At 35.8% G+C, this 17,477-nt stretch overlaps 1 pseudogene across 1 annotated transcript; it reads right to left on the bottom strand.

Moving 5' to 3' along the window:
* Nucleotides 1-1,778: 1,778 nt before the first annotated feature.
* On the bottom strand, nucleotides 1,779-6,148 carry LOC143245175 (intracellular coagulation inhibitor 2-like; annotated as a pseudogene). Its single transcript, XR_013025491.1, has 2 exons — nucleotides 5,955-6,148; nucleotides 1,779-3,260 (listed from the first exon to the last, which is right to left on the bottom strand). The product of XR_013025491.1 is annotated as an intracellular coagulation inhibitor 2-like (transcript).
* Nucleotides 6,149-17,477: the final 11,329 nt, after the last annotated feature.

Below are 17,477 nucleotides of genomic sequence, written 5' to 3' on the forward strand. Positions count from 1 at the left end.
CATCACCACCCACCGCCAACTCTTTTACCAACGAAAAGTGGGATTGACCGTAACATTATAACGCCTCCACGGCTGAAAGGGCGAGCATGTTTGGTGCAATCGGCTATCTGTGCTCTGCCCACCACGAGTATTGAAAACCAGTTTCTAGCGGTGCGAGTCTATAGACATACCACTGTATAACTGGGGGTAGAAAAAACACGTGTTAAGTATAACCGGTATTTTATTGTTTTTAAGGATCGTATTTTATATTTGTATATTACGAAAAGTATATAATTAATTGAGGTTAATTATATGTAGTTGAAAATAAATATTACAATGTGTTTGTTATAGATTATCAGTAGATTTATATCCTGAATATTCATTATTGAAGCCACGAAGTTGGTAGAAAACAACGAAGAAATTCAACATTGTAGTTTTGTTTGTGTATCTACACACACACATACACATAACCTCTTTTATACGTGTATATATTTGTAGAGGTATATATAACATTGGTTTGTTTTTATAGAAATTCACTAATTTTCATAGTTAGTACTAAAAATGCAAATTATAATACATAGGCGTTGTTACAATTCTACAGTAATAAGCTATTAGTTAACTACAGTATCATAAGAAATTACCAACTGAATTATTCTGTCCTGAAATTGGCTTAGTACTAGAGTTGCTAAACATTGTTTTATATTCTCGAATCAAATACCTTAGTGGCTTTAGAAATTAATTCACAATAATACATTATTCCCTAGCGTTAGAATAAAGAACTACTTTTCTTTGAGTCAAATATTTCACACATTCTTTTCCAAAACCTTATACAGGAATCAATCTCAATAAAAGATGTTTCTGAACCATTTCTGTTTACCGCTAAACTAACGTTTCGTTGTAAGCACACATTTTATTTTTTTTACCTGAGTGACCTTTTACCACAATAACGTTTCTCCAGAAGTGAAAACAAACTTAAATTATTTAAAGTGAATAAGGTATCTCTAAATAATCTTTTTTCTTCTTTCACGCAGAGCAAATGTTTTAAAGTGAAGTTATTTTTTAGTTGTAAATTTAGTTGGATACTTGACTGTAGGTAATGTTTATCCTGCTCTAGTAAGTACACCGATTCGTGTTAGAAAGTTGATTGTAGGTAATGTTTGTCCTTCTCTACCTAGTATACTGGTTCGTGTTAGAAAGCTGACCGTAGGTAATGTTTGTCCTGTTCTGGTGAGTATACTGGCTCTTGTTAAACAAAAAATGGTAGGTAATGTTTGTCTTGTTGTAGTGAGTATATTGGTTCTTATTAGATAGTTTACTGTAGTTAATGTTTGTCTCTCCATAGTTAGGATACTGGTTCTTGTTAGTCAGTTGACTGTCGTTAATGTTTGTTCTGCTCTGGTGAGTACACTGATTCTTATTAGACAGCTGACTGTAGGTAATGTTTGTCTCTCTATAGTTAGGATATTGGTTCTTATTAGATAGTTTACTGTAGTTAATGTTTGTCTCTCCATAGTTAGGATACTGGTTCTTGTTAGTCAGTTGAATGTCGTTAATGTTTGTTCTGCTCTGGTGAGTACACTGATTCTTATTAGACAGCTGACTGTAGGTAATGTTTGTCTCTCTATAGTTAGGATACTGATTCTTGTTATCCAGTTGACTGTAGGTAATGTTTGTCCTGTTGTGGTGAGTATACTGATTCGTGTTAGACAGTTGGCTGTGACACAGTGTAGTGTGCCTAGTAATAATACATATTTCATACTTAAAAAAAAAAAAGTAGATGAAAACCCGAAAACAGCCACTACGTTTAAGAATGATGTTTAATTTCTTTAACAAAGTTGGTTATTACATGTAACACAGTAGATTCTGACATAGACACGTATATTCAGATATCCCTTTTTAAACCGTTTATGGTAATATTTAATAAGAATGTGTTTTATTAAGCGCGAGTTAGACAAGTTCGATTATAAAGATGCAGTGCTTGAAGTATGCGACACACGTTACAAAGACTCTTTGTAACAGCTGAATAAACTTATACAATGATATGAGGTATGGTCACTCCAGCTCAACGACATGTCCTAGAAAGAGGATGGCGCCACTTCGCCTGTCGCGGATCAAGAAGAGAAACGGTCGATCCACGATGAACTCTGGAAGTTTCCGTTTGCTCATTATACTGATAATGGTGTTTGCATTTGCTTCTGTACCCCTCTCGTTAACATTGATAACAGCTTTGTGGATGACCTCTTCCAAGTAGAGGTCGTCTGTTCCTGCAATCTTTGAAAAATCAGCTTTATTCTCACTAAATGCCGACTGCATGCCCAAAGACTTCAATGTTTCTTTCAGTTTGCGATCGTCTTTTAGCTCAAACTTTGGCAGGCCAATAGTTATTGGTTGCATTTTCATCTGAGCTAACATGTCTTCCAGTACAGCCAGTGTAAGTTTGTCTTCTACAGCGTTTAAGTTGTTATCTTCTTCTGGAAGAAGCACCATCATGCTAATGTCTTCACCATCGTAAGGCAGGTTTACAGCATAGACGCCTAACTCGTGATAAGCAACATAGGACACATTACTGATCATGTGCATTATAGGAACAGTCACTTTCCGACCACTTTCATTGGTGAAAGCTTCTAAACTCGTATTTTCAGGTTTAAACGGACTTAACCAATTACCCTTGAAATATACGCCATTCAGTAACATCAGCTTGGTGGTTTCTGGTGGTGTTTCTGTCAATATTTGTTTGATCTTGCTATTTGAATTCCAGTATCCCCAAGCGTTTACCCACTGGAGTACGGATTGTGGTTTCCGAAGTTAATTTCTATGGTTGAAGAATTGTAGTATCGTTTTAAGCCATCTTTATAGGACTTAGATACAGTGTACCCTTCCTGGGCAAGAACAATGTTAGCACTGCTCAGTTCATTCTTAACCTGAACCCTCTTCAATACACTTTCTTGTATTCTAAAGCCCTCGTGAACCTGATTGCCTTGAATTCCCGCAGATCGATACCCCAAAGCCTCTTCCATTTCTCGACCTGTGCTACCCGAAGCACCAAGATAGGCCATTCCTAGAGCCAAGGACAAGCTCCAAGGAGACATAATAATATTCGCTTTCTTATCCAGTGCATTTAGGACAGACAAAGCAAACTGGTTGGTGGCTATCACGGATCTGTAATCGCTTTGCACAGAGTCGACGACACCAATCTGATCCTCCAATGGGAGAGCATCATAAATAGATACAGTTCCCAAAATAAATGCCAGAGACAACAACATGACTTGGGTGATTTTCACCTGTAAGTTTGTGGAAATAAATTAAACTTATTTTAATTACAATATATACACTGAAAAACCAGAAACTAACGTTATTTTATAACTTTTTTTTTTGCACTTTGTTATATAGCACGTAGATAAATAAAGAAACGAACAAGAAACGGCGGTTTCTTATGTAAAATAAAACATGAACGTTTATTAGTTATTTATGTAGGTTAATTAGCTTAAGTAACTGAAAGCTTCACGTTTCCTTGTGCCACACACGTATATATTGTATTATATTCAGATGCCAGCTGGTATGGACAGCATTTTCGCAAGTAAAATCATTCGAGAGTCGTTGTTTGCTATTGTGCACAAAACCTACACAAAGGGCTATCTGTGCTTTGCCCAACACAAGTGTCGAAATCCGGTTTCTAGCAGTGTACGCCTGCAGACATGCCACTTGGGGGCGTGTGTGTGCACGTTAGATAAGAATGTTAACGTTGTTAAGACTCCTACTATAGAACTGGAAATAATGGAATCAAGCTAGCGAAATATGAACCACCAACGTGTGTCTTAACACTTTATTAGAGGTTTTTCTCCCTTAGATAATGCTTTGGAAGTTGTAAGATTAGATGGTGATAATGCATGATATTAATACCTTAATGTAACCATCTTAGCTAATTGCTCTTACTGGCAGAGGTATTGAATTACAATATCCGCCCATAAATTCTAATTCCCATCTGTGAAACGATTCATAAAACTGATAAAAATTGAACTTGACGAACTTAATGTAATTTCTAATAAATAGTTACTGATAAAGTTATTTTATTATATAATGGGGCGTTATAATGGTACGGTCAATCCCACTATTCGTTGGTAAAAGAGTAGCCCAAGAGATGGCGGTGGGTGGTGATGACTAGCTGCCTTCCCTCTAGTCTTATACTGCTAAATTAGGGACGGCTAGCACAGATAGCCCTCGAGTAGCTTTGTGCGAAATTCAAAGACAAACAAACAAACAAACTTTATTATATAAGTAGTGTCTCGACCACTACTATATATGTTGTATTCCAGCCACTCTAAAAAGCCCCGATACAGACACTGTTGGCACTTCACATGACAGATATAGTATGGTTAATGAACACTTTAGTTATATAGTGTTATTTTTGACATTCTTCAATTCATAGAATTATAATGCATCGTGTCTTAGTTTAGCAACGGACTAGGATATCTTACAAATACCACTGGTTTAATATATTTATTGGAGTTGATATATTTCGTCACAAATTGCTTCAACTCTTTCGTTCACATCAACTCTTTGACGACTCTCTCCTGTACAGATTGAGGAGTTGTTTTCCGATTCGTAACTACTAGTTATGATTGAATTAAGAATCGGTGTTTTTGGTCAAATTTTGTAACATTCAATCCAATATATATATATTCCAAATTTGTTGTTGTGTAAATCTATAACAATAGATTGTGGTTTTTTACTGAAGTTACGAAACAATTAATTGATACATTTAAGAAATAACTGGTTTATTTTGGCGCGAGTTTTAGGTTTCATTAAAACATGTCTGGAATGATGTAAATACGCGAGTTGAATAACACCATGTAACAAATTTTTACTTTTTCTTGTTCCTGGGCAGAAAGTGTTGTTTCCTAATTGCTTATGCCTAAAGTAAATGGAAAAGACCTATTTTTCTCTTTAAACTTTGCTTTTGTGACCTGGGAGCGTATAACGAAAACATGATAGGAGACTACATTTGAGGGCTGATACGTGAAAGTGATTTACATTACAGTCGCAAATTACGCTGTATTTTCACCATCCAGTGTCCCACACTATCCGAAACAAACTACGCCGTATTTTCATCATCGAGTGTTACGAACTATCCAAGACAAATTACGCCATATTTTCAGCAACGAGTGCCACACACTATACAAGACAAACTACACCGTATTTTCAACATCCAGTGTCACACACTATCTAAGACAAACTACGCTGGGTAAATAGATTTCTTTTTCTACGAGCTCTAATATTGTTTTTATCTAACAATTCGCACGTAAAGATGAATACACACAGAAATGATTGTACAAAGAAAACAGACGGGCTCACATAAAGGTCGTGCACGTGACTTCTGTACACTGTACGACTTTCAACGCCGCTATTTTGTTGTTGTTTTGAATTAAGCACAAAGGTACACAATGGGCTATCTTTGATCTACTCACAACGGGTATCGAAACGCGTTTCTTAGCGATATAAGTCGGTAGACAGACCTATGTGCCACTAGGCGCACCCTCATCTTAGACGCTACAAATTCCCTACTACAAATCGACAGCAATCTACAGTAATGCAAAGTTAGGTAAAGCTTTAAACGCTACCAATGATGTGTAAACATTATCAAGTAATGATACGGGTCCGAAACTCTGCATCTGGTTAGTTTCTCAATGTCTAACAACGTTAGATAATACAATATTAGAAGGCCAATTTGGCGCTTTTTACCTAAAATGAATGTCAACACTCAATATGGCGAAGTAAACCATAAAGCACGTGACATTTTGACGTTAGTGCAAGACCTTTATGTACACAGAAGAGAATAAAAACTAAATCTGTGCTTAAAAACAGTTTTAATTTCACTATAATCAGTGCAAGGAAAGTGTGTGTGTGTCAGGACTGTCTATAATATTTTTATTTCTTGCAGATTATATCACGATTAAATACAAAAATGAAGTTCTTACCGTTCAGAGAAGAACATCCAAGCCTCTTGTATAACCGTACGTGTGTTATACCTCTGTGACTGAGACCGGTTTTCATTCCTTTATAGAATGTATAATGACGCAACAGGCTATACGTTTGGCTATTCAAAACAAATGAATTTCTGCCTGAAGTGATTTAATCATTCGGCGGAAATTCCCATCTATAGACTTTAATATATCAAAAATGCAATGATAAATCAGGAAAAAAAAAAACAACTATGACTAACAGCCACAGATCCTTTGTCATACTATCTATGTAGATTGAAGTGGTGAAAACCAAAACTGGTATTAAAGTAAAATATGTGTAACCGTGTCTCCAACAGTCATCATGAAATATCGCTTATCGTAAAATTATGCATATTTCAGAGAACCTTAGCTGCCGAGATCCCAAGTAAATGTTGTTTCAATATAAAGTACACCACGTGTCGAGTCATATCACAATCATTGCGCAGACTGACGACACGTGTTCAGTTATAAAATGCTATCACGGGCAACAAGTCTGCACATTAGGGGCCATTGCTTAAGTCTACTAGATCCACAGAATCGTTCAAATGAGCATAATTATCTGTGAATATTCAATTAAAAAGCTACCAGAATAAAACCCTATTATGTGTATAATGACATAAGGTTTTTAACTAACCATGTCTATAGTACACACACACACACACACACACACACATATATATATATATAGCTAACAGTTGGATGTTTTTAATTAGCTTGTAAGGATCTGTAATAAGCATCTTCATTCAGACGACAGACACTACCAGCCCATTATCAATGTGGTACCATACAATTTAAAATTATTTTTAACAGCAGTAGTATAATAGTTCATGTCCACCTATATATATCCCTATATATGTATGTATACGTACAAGTAATAACAGTTTGATTCTTCACTGTTTTTCAGACATAAATTGTTAACTACACTCTTAGATATTCATGGAAAATAAAAAATAAAATTGTCCAAAAACGCAATTCCGATGAACAATATTTCTTTCTTTTGTTTTAGTAGATTCAGGAAATTTTATTGGCAGCGGTATAAATCAAACACATTATATTTCCCGTAACAGTACAAACTAGGGTTAATCTGGCATCGTAAGTCACTTACGTTTCGTTTATTATACGAATAATGTATTTGGCATAACAACAAGGAATAAAACAAGAAGCGACTCCACAACATGAACTTCATGATATGTTGAACATCAGCTAAAACATGCAACACGTTATGTAAGGAGATATTAGTTATAAATGCTGATACAATCCATCGTTGAAAGGGTCAAAGTGACATTTCGTGGTTGTCGATACGTATCTTGTAGAATGTATCAAGGTGTTTAAATAAATAAATAAATATATATGTATATATTTGTCAGTCAGCATCCTGTAACTGAAGACTGTTTGAAATCAAATCCTGAAATAAAACTCTCAAGATACGGACTTAGTTGAAAAGGTCTCGAATACACCTGGTGTGGTCAACAACTTTGGAAGCTCCTTATTAGGTCACTAATACACCTGGTGCTGTAAAAAATTCTCATAGTTTGTTTGTTTTTAATTTCGCGCAAAGCTACACAAGGGCTATCTGCGATAGTTGTCCATAATTAAGCAGTGTAAGACTAGAGAAGGCAACTAGTCATCACCATCCACCGCCGTCTCTTGTGCTTTTTACCAACGAATAGTGGGATTGATCGCACATTATACCCCACGGCTGAAATAGCGAGCATATCTGGTGGGTTTGTTTGTTTTTTAATTTCGCGCAAAGCAACAAGAGGGCTATCTGTGCTCGCTGTCCCTAATTTAACAGTGTAAGACTAGAGGGATGGCACCTAGTCATCATCACCCACCGCCAACTGTTGGGCTACTATTTTACCAACGAATAGTAGGATTCGAACCTGCGACCCTCAGATTACGAGTCGAGTGTCTTAACTACCTATCCATGCCAGGCCACAGATCTTATAAGCCATTCACTAAGCAGCGTACCAAAGCATTATTAGCTCCAAGGTTGTACAAAATGTATTTCATGTTCAAAGCATAATGTAATATCTAATGTATAACCGTGTAAGTAGCTCTAGAAAGTTACGATTTCATTGGCTGATATGTCGAATGTGCACAAAATTGGTGTGGATTTGTTCTTTTATTATTTGAAAGCTTTCAAATTTCGAAGAGGCAGATATTGACACACAATTGCCTTTACGACAAAAGGGTTTAAGCATTTTAAACAATATCCATTTTTAATATTTATTACCAGATAATGAAGATTATATTGGGAAATCAAATCATTCAACAATAAAACACACATTTATAAAAACAAAACAATAAACGATACAACGTAGCAAACGTTGTATTTACATTGACCAATATTGCTCAAGTATATTTCAATAGGATTTCATACAAATGAAAACAACGGAAAAATTCGTTTCAGTAAACACCTATTACAAGTGGAGCTGGTTCCGTCATTATACACCAGAGTTCTCAAACATGTTTCACAACTTTACAATTAACGTATCAGCAGATTTCAGAAGGCTAAATCTGTCATTACGTGAAAACCCGAGCATTTTATTCAACGTGTAGAAAATAAGATATACAAAACCGATGCAGGTTTTTCCACCACAGAGGGACATGTTCGACTGAAAGTAGTTCTGTTTGATACAAGATAAAACGAACGCTGAAATACGCTAAAAAACAAAAACAATGTGATTGCTGAAAATGACGCATTGTTCTACTGCTGTCCTCACTGATGTGTTAGAAGCATGTGCGTATGCATGTCTACAGGGCCGGATCATTTATTAGGCATTGTACTTAGGGCCTACGAAAGCCATGGGCCCATGAAAATGTTCCTTAAAAGTTGATACTTGGTTTAATTTATAAGACTGATAGGATCTACGAACAGAAGGCGCTTAGGTCCTACAATCGTCTTGATCAGGCATTGCGTGTTTAGATATATTTTTTAAAAGAATAAACAATGTAATACTTACGTCAGTGGCTAGGAGGTTAGAGCGCTGGACTTGCAATCTGAAGGTCACAGGTTCGAATTTCCTTCTCACCAAACAGGCGAAGAAGCATTGAAATGGTACGATCAATCCCACTATTCGTTTGCATAAGAGCAGCTCAGAGAGTGGTAATGGCTAGCTGCCTTCACTCTGCAAAATTAGGTACGGCTAGCGCAGATGGCCCTCGTGTAGCTTGTACGAATTTCAAACCAAACTGACGTAAAAACCAACGTAACGCCAAACAAGCTGGAGAATACTTTGTAATAGTCATCATCAACTGTGAGTCAGTTGTGAAATGTGTAACCTTCTCCGCTGTATTTCACACAAGATAAGCTCTGTATAATTATAATGACAGTTAGAGTAACTTAATACACTAGCTGATGTTGTATTAGGTGTTGTTCGTCGATAACCATTTCAATCAACTGGCCTTACTGTACCCAATAAGTAAAATTTGTACAAGTGTAGCCGATAAGTGAATGCGGCCACAGGAAGCGGTAAGGCCAGTCAGGTCATGATCCGACCTCTTTTTCATGGCATGTGTAGCTATAACTTATGTGGTAAGACTTGCATCTTTTAATTCAATACGTTAAGCTGTGTGTAAACAGTATTTATAGTTAAAATGGCTCAATATTCGATCTTCTAGCATTAAATTTTCAATATTTTGGGAGTGTGCCCCCAGACTACCCTAGATATGGCATATTTTGTTTGTTTTTGAATTTCGCGGAAAGTTTTTGAAGGCTATCTGCGCTAGATGTCCTTAATTTAACACCATAAGACTAGAGGAAAGGCAGATAGTCATCACTACCCACTGCAAACTCTTGAGCTACACTTCTACAAACGAATAGTAGGATTGACCGTAACTTTATAACAGGGATTTGAACCAGCGACACGCAGATTGGGAAGCGAGCGCCCTAAACATCTGACCATGCTGGGCCAGACATACATCTTGTGTTACATAGTCAAACCGTGATAATGGTATAACCTCCTAAAAATGATTTCTACTACAATGCAAACACTTTTTGTATCCGACATGCGGGTAAGAGAAATGTGCACACTCAGTGCACACAGTTTTTTTACGAACAGGATTAAAAGCGATTTTCTAGTAATATTTGTCGGTATTCAACGTTCGTGGGGTAAGACGAACACGGTGTGTATATAAACTGCTGGCCAAAATCTTAAGGCCAATGAACATAAAGAAAAAATATGCATTTTGCGTTGTTAGACTCAACCACTTACTTGAGAAGAGCTTCGAAATATGAAAATAAGAAAAGGGAAAATAAAAATAAAAAACGTTTTTAGCATTTAATAGGGAAAATGTGAACATTATGAAATTAGCCTAACCACTAACTGGTCAAAAATATAAGACCATACTGAAATGAAGAGTTAATCGGTAAACACGTAACGAAATTTAGTCATTTGTGTTCGAGCATTAGCGTTGTCAACATCTCCCATTGACATCTCCTGTGTTACATTGGGTAAAAAGATGGCAAAGACTAAAAAGTTAACAGAATTTGAACGTGGCAGAATTGTCGAGCTGCAAAAGCAAGGTCTCTCTCAACATGCCATCGCTGGTGAGATTGGGCGTAGTAAAACTGCTGTTGCAAATTTCTTAAAAGACTCTAAAGGATACGGAAAGAAAATTTCAAGTGGTCGCCTCAATAAAAGTTCGCCGGTGTTAAGCAGGAGGATTCGACGAGTTGTCCGGCAAGACACCAGATTAAGGCCCTTACGGACGCAGAATGCAGCTCAAGAACAATAAGACGGCATCTACAAGAGAAAGGCTTTGAAAACCGTAAACGTCTTCAAAGGCTACGCCTCCTACCAGACTACGAAACAGCTCGGTTAAACTTTGCTGAGAAGCACCAAACATGAGACGTAGAAAAGTGGACGAAGGTTTTGTTCTTTGACGAGAAAAAAAAATTAACCTGGATGGTCCAGATGGCTTCCAATGTTACTGGCACGATAAGGATATCTCACCGGAGACATTTTCTACACGACACAGTAAAGGAGGTTCCATCATGATCTGGGGTGCTTTCTCCTTCCATGGAACAATGGAGCTTCATGTTATACAGGGGTGTCAAACAGCAGCTGGCTACACTGGCATATTGGAGAGAGCATTCTTATTTACTGAAAGCCCTCGCTTCTGTGAAAATGACTGGATCTTTCAACAGGACAACGCTGCAATCCACAATGCCCACAGGCCAAAGGATTTTCTCATGTCGAATAACGTGATTTTTTTTTCCATTCAGTGTGATCGCCCGAACTGAATCCCATTGGAAATGTTTGGGGTGGATGGCAAGGGAAGTCTATAGAAATAGACGTCAATTCCAAACAGTGCAAGATCTTCGTGAAGCCATCTTCACCACTTGGAATAACATTCCAGCCAGCCTTCTTCAAACGCTTGTATCGAACACGCCAAAACGAATGTTTGAAGTTATACGCAATGATGGCCGTGCAACTCACTACCGAGACCTCTTGTTGGGCATTTCCTTCCCTGTTTAGGGCTTTTTTTTTTGGTACGGTCTTTAATTTTTGACAAGCTAGTATTTATGCTAATTTCATAGTGTTCACATTTTCCCTATTAAATGCTAAAACCTTTTTTTTTTATTTTCCCTTTTCTTATTTTCATCTTTCGAAGCTCTACTCAAATAAGTGGTCGAGTCTAACAACGCAAAATGCATATTTTTTCATGTTCATTGGCCTTAAGATTTTGGCCAACAGTATACATGCAAGATGAACACAGTGTGTGTGCGTGTTTATTCTAAGAATGAGCAAACTTCTTTATGGTTATTGTTTTCTTACAATTGTCAAGGACGCAATATGTAAAATGACTGCTATTATTCATAACGTGCAAAAATATAAAATAATAACTGAAAAACACGGATGTATTTTGATATCTATTTTTATTTTATTTTCATATTTAATTAGTTCTCACTGAATAATTATAATACGTCTGGGGAGGAGTTCCTCTTATATCAATAATTTACTTGTACAAGCCTGAACGTATATCTATTCTCTAAAACTAGAAATACCAGTTTCTTGTTTTGCCCGAGTAAGACATCGCCTTTGGCACTCTGATGTGTTCAGTTCAGGTTCTTAAACAATTTTAACGAACTTCGTTACACAGTCACCAATAAAACTCACAGAAAAAGGAAGTTTTGGTGTCGAAATGGTTTTCAAATAATTAAACAACTTTTCGTGATGACGGTAGATAGTGTTGACTAAATGCCTATTATTGACTAGTATGTTACTCTAAATTAGGGATGGCTGGCGCAGCTAACTCTTGAATACTTATGTGCGAAGTAAAACAATCAAAATTTATTTATCAACGTTTCAGAAAACTGCTCTTTGTCATACTTTACGAATATTGACAGGTGAATTCTACAGAATTATATTTATATTTACACGAGTAACATGACTTAGCATTAAACGATTAAATAAAACAAAAAGGAGAAATAAAACACTGTACTGTATAAGAACTAGTAATAGTTCAGTAATAACAGAGAGACATGTTATACCATTCAAGCAAAAACAGTTTATTTTCTTAAAATTAGACACGGATATTTATTCAATAGGAACGCCATCTAGTGAGTAAAAGAGCAACACAAGTTAACTTTTTTATGCATTATTTTAATAATTATTATAGTGAAATGGAAGATTAATCCACCAATTACTGCAGTGTTTATATATTTTAAGATTTACTTTAATCATTTCGTTGATTCATTGTTCTATTGATGTCCAATTTACTAAATGATACCAAACATACGCAATAATAACAATTCGTTTATTACCGTTTTCAGTGGTGTTAACGTGAGACGTAATACCGATTTTAATACTACGTGTGACGTATATTTTAATTACTTTGTATACGTGATGACGTGCTTAATATATGTGATATGTCATGACAGGTTTGATATACACAGTGTGCCACCCAATGGCATAACGATATGTCTGTGGACTCATACCACTAGAAATCGGTATTTGATACGCGTACTGGGCAGAGCACAGGTAGCCCATTGTGTGGCTTTGTGCATAATTCCAAAAATCACATTCCTGGATCTAATAATTAATTCACACTTAGGAAACATCAAATCCGCACAATAAAAGAACATTGTACTCTATTTCACTTATCTAGTACAACCACTGACATGCAGTAGATATAAAATGTAGGAAGGAAGTACAACTTTGATTACTCAATACTCATGGCTGTATGGGATGTTTAGGCACTGCTGCATCTAAATAATGTAACACACGACATGTGAAAGGCACACAACTAGCATGCAGAACATACCATTTCTAAGTGGGTCTGAAGGTATGCCCACCTAGAAAAGATTTCAAAATTTAATATATGAAATTCAGTCCTGAGCTATTTAAACTAAAACGCTGCTGACGCACAACGTAATGCATCGACTTAACTGAAACTAGTTTTAATATATAAACTGTAGCTATACATGCCATGAAAAAGCGGTCAGGCCATGGCCTTACAACTTCTTAAGGCCCTGATACGTATTACCTCTGTCAAGCAATACGAAATATAATTTAGAGGATCGTGGGTTCGAATCCCCGTCACACCAAAGATATTCGCCCTTTTAGCCGTGGGGACGTTATGATGTTACGGTCAATTTCACTATTCGTTGGTAAAAGCGTAGCCCAAGAGTTGGCGGTGAGTGGATATGACTAGCTGCCTTCATTCTAGTCTTACATTGCTAAATTAGGGACGTCTAGCGCAGATAGCTCTCGTGTAGCCTTGCGCGAAATTCAGAACAAACAAATTCATGTGTTCACATTTTCCGTTATTTGCATATGACGTCATGGATATGGTTGATTTGCGCTCTCGAGGGATATTTGTTTAACTTATTGTGTCATGTCAATAAAAGCTTTACAGTAGTGAACATAACTACAAATTGATTTAATAGGCAACGTTAGTTTTATATAACTGTTGAAGACTTTTTTATTTTTAAATTCTTAAAATATCTTTATTTTGTTTATAGGAATTAAGTATCGCTTTCACCTTTATTTTTAAAATTAGATGCCCCTTTTCCGTCAGCTGTCCCATCCTCTAAGCCAAACTATTAAATATATAAATTTAAAAACAAGACTTAAAGCCAGCCCTTATTATTATATCGATCAAGCTTTCTTGTGAACTCACACAAATTTACTGCTTCCACAACATCTGAAGGCAACCCATTCCATAAAACAAACATCCTATTTCAAAAATAAATTTATCTCAGTTGAAGATGGCTCTTACATTGCCTAAATATGTGTGTGTGTGTGTGTGTGTGTGTGCGTGTCCCTTAGTTCTATAATTATTGCTGTCAAGTGTAAAAAAAATTTGATGCCTCAACATTATCAATTCGTTTTACAATCGCCCCCCCGTTAGTGCAGCGATAAGTCTAAGGATTTACAACGCTAAAATTAGGGGTTCAATTACCATCCGTGGGCTCAGCAAATAGCCCGTTGTGGCTGTGCTATAAGAAAACACGTACACATTTTACAATCTTAAACACTTCAATAAGATTCCCTTTAACTCTTCATTTTTCAAGAGAAAACAACTGAAAGGGTCTTAATTTCTTTTGGTATGGCAACCCCCTCCATCCCAGGTACCATTTTAGTAACGCTCCTATGAGCCCTTTCTAACAATTCAATGACTTTCTTAAGGCAAAGTGCCCAAGACAGAACACAATAGTCCAAATGTGGCTTATAAAATAAAATAACTTTTTTTAGACTTGTATTCGATATTTCTCAAGATACAACCTGAAACCATATTTGTCTTACCATTTGCAACAACACACTGCTTGGATGGCTTAAGGGACTTAACTATTACACCAAGATACTTTTCTTTCATGACACTGTTATGGTTATTTCTATCTAAATTATACAAATAATCCAAATTATGATAACTCACATGTGTTATCTGGCATTTATCATAAATAAAACCCATCTGCCATTTATTTCTCAAACCACTAAATGATTTAAATCCTTTTGTAAATCAGCAGCATCCTCTTCACAGTCAGCAACACTAAGACCTTGATATAATCTGCAAATTAAAGTAATTTATTGACCATTCCTTCATCTATGCTATTAACTTAAAAACAAACAATGGTCCTAAACTGAGCCCTGAGGTACACCACTTGCAATATTAATTCAGTTTGACTGAACTTTCCATTTATAACAATCCTCCACTTTCTCTGATAAAGTCACTCTTCGATTCAATTAGTTAACTTATCCCCCACAGCTACAAAGATAAGTTTCTTTACAAGCCTTCATTTGGCACTTTATCATATATCTTCTGAAAATCCAGATACATCAAACCCACGCATTTACCCTCGTCTACATACGCCATAATATTTTCAAAGCAAGTCAAAAGATTTGTAAGGCAAGATTTTTCCTTAGTGAAACCATATTGACTATCCAATAAAATTCTAAACTTTGTTAAATGACTTAGCTAGGTATCTTTTATCAGACTTTCCAAACATTTTCCCATAACTATAAAGGCTAACTGGTCTGCAATTACTGGAACAAATTCTGTGGTATTTGTCCACTATTCAAGAACTTACAAAATATTGTGGCAATTGGTTCATATATCCAGTCTTTGACCTCCTTTACAAACCTTGGGGAAATATCTAGACCAGAAGTCTTAACAGTTTTTTTAAATTCCCAGTTTTATTTTAACAAATTCAGAATTTACTCAATTGCTTTGTTCAACTTTGCTCTCATCTATCAGTTGGTCGAGATGAGGAATACTGCTGTAGTTTAATTAGTAAAAACTGAAGAAACAGCAAAATTTAGTAACCTAGCCATTTCATACACATAAAATACAAGCCTTCCTTTGTTATCCCTCAAGAGTCCTCTCTCAATCTTAAGTTTTTTTTATCCTTACTGTACTTTTAAAATATTAATTTTTATGTTTTGAGACAAATTTTTTGTACATACTTTTAAATGTCTTAATTTACTATTTGAGCAGCTTTCTTGATCTATGATAGAAGTCAATTTAAATTACTGGTATTTCTGATATTTTTTTTAAATTTATTTTACCTCTTGTACCCTTTGCAGCCCAACCTAGTTTTTTATTTGCAGATACCCTTTCCTTTCTGTGAAGAATGTATTCATTTTGAATATTCAAATTTTTTTCATTAAGATTTTTCACAATTGCTCAGTGTCTCCAAATAGCTCAGCTGTCCAATTCACAATAGATAATTCTTGTTGCATCTCTTCAAAATGTATTAGTTTTGAAGTGTGTAATAAAAATATTATTATTCCTGATTTTTATATGCAGCAAACCATCAAGCCTAATATAGCAATGTTCTCGAATTTCCACTCTCTCAATCACTTCCATTACTTCTAGCATTAATAGAGTAACAATTAACCCTATTCTTATAATTGCTTTCATACTGATATCCTATGCTAAACGTTCCTCTACATCTCAGTTTTGTTACATTTAGTTTATCTTTGCCCATACCACTATCCAGTTATAGTTTAAAACTTCTCTTACAGATGAGTTTGTAGCCTTTGCAAGCATGCCAGACCCTATCTTACTTAAGTGTAAATCATCCATTCCAAAAAGTTCCCTCTTCCTGCTGAGCCAATTCCACAACTCCAACCATCTAACCTGCTCATCCTTACATATTAATTTCAGCCTTGGGTTTAGGTCTAGTGACCAATTTACAAGTTCATTTCCACAATTAAATGTTGGCAGTATCCCCTGATAAAATGAATTTATGGCCTCTATCTATAAATACGTATCAACCCCTTCCACTTATCCGTTATCTCCTCCGACTTACTCTTCCCTATATTGTTAGCCTATACGTACACAACATAAACTGCATCAATGCCAGCCCCATTCACACCTCTTGTTCTGTTAGTTGTCTTTCATCTGTGCCCCAAAGTAGCATAATGTAACTCTTTTGTCCCTATTTACCTACAGACTATTCGTTCCATATGCCACATCAAGGAATCATCTATAACTAACATCTTTAAGTTCATAATTCATATATTTCTCTATTCATTTGCTTTCCCTCCCTTTAGTAGTTCCAAGGGCTTAAAACTGTTACTCAAGATAATAAAGTTTTTACAACTAAGTTCACTAGTTTTGATCTTAATGCTACCCTTTCTAACTTTCTGAATGTTATTATTGATCTCTTACATGTAAAAGTCTAAGCTTCTATTCAAGTCCTCCTGCCATTTGCCACAGTTTATATTTATCTTTATTTCCTCAACTTTAGTTAGAGCAGCTTTCACTTTTTCCTCCATCCAAAAAATTATACATATAAATTGGGCATCCTCACTACTAGCTCTCCTAAAGGTGTACAACGATTGTGAATTCGAACGTAAAACCCTTTCGCTGCACCTAACAAACTGGGAACGCTTAACCCTCGAACTAGTCTTAACCATTACATTAATTTGTAGAATTAAAATACAAATTCGATCCTATGATTAAATACCAGTAGCCTGTTGTTAATACTGTTAGGACTTTTAATAATTAACTAGATTTCAATATACTACTTATTAACTATTTAGC

This window comes from Tachypleus tridentatus, chromosome 2 (assembly GCF_004210375.1).
Source record: "Tachypleus tridentatus isolate NWPU-2018 chromosome 2, ASM421037v1, whole genome shotgun sequence".
NCBI lineage: Eukaryota > Metazoa > Arthropoda > Merostomata > Xiphosura > Limulidae > Tachypleus > Tachypleus tridentatus.